The sequence below is a fragment of the Haliaeetus leucocephalus genome, unplaced genomic scaffold (genome assembly GCF_000737465.1).
Source record: "Haliaeetus leucocephalus isolate CR32 unplaced genomic scaffold, Haliaeetus_leucocephalus-4.0 Scaffold1000, whole genome shotgun sequence".
In the NCBI taxonomy this organism is placed as follows: domain Eukaryota; kingdom Metazoa; phylum Chordata; class Aves; order Accipitriformes; family Accipitridae; genus Haliaeetus; species Haliaeetus leucocephalus.
Window position 1 is genome coordinate 2,907,833 of NW_010973436.1, and position 519 is coordinate 2,908,351.

General features: G+C 53.6%; 1 protein-coding gene across 1 annotated transcript in view; it reads left to right on the forward strand.

Moving 5' to 3' along the window:
- Window positions 1-519, forward strand: part of LOC104842369 (chromosome unknown open reading frame, human C6orf106) — a 32,711-nt gene that overhangs the window by 19,639 nt on the left and 12,553 nt on the right. The window lies entirely within an intron of this gene.

The window sequence follows — 519 nt, forward strand, 5'->3', positions numbered from 1 at the left end:
CGCGGCCCGGGCCGGCCCGGCCGCGGGAGGGGGCAGCGGGCAGCGGGTGGGCGCGGTGGCCTGGGCTGTTGTGGAGCCTTAATGGTATTTGTAAGGGGGTTACAGCCATGGCAGGGTGCTGAGGGTCCTTAAGCAAGTCGTAGTTTTGTAAGGTAAAATCCCACTGTCTTTAATTGGGTCGTAAAATGCAAACTAATGAGCCCAGCCCTGTTAAACCCGGGGAGGGACTGGAAGCAGAACTTCAGTGAATTAATGCTGCTTGAGAAGCCATGGTGGTAAAACCGAACAGCAAAAGTACCTGCTGTCTCTTCCCCCAGGCCACCAGTGGTAGCACGAAAGAGCCCCTTGTAGGTTAGGACTTGACTGCAGAAAACCTGGAAACAATTACATGTGACATGAGGTGCTGTTATTAGATCTGCTGAGATGAGATAAGGTATTGTTGCTGTTCTTTTTAATTCTCCCTCTCCGTGCAGCAAAACAAAACTGGAGCACATTTGGGGGGGGGGGGGGGGGGGGGAA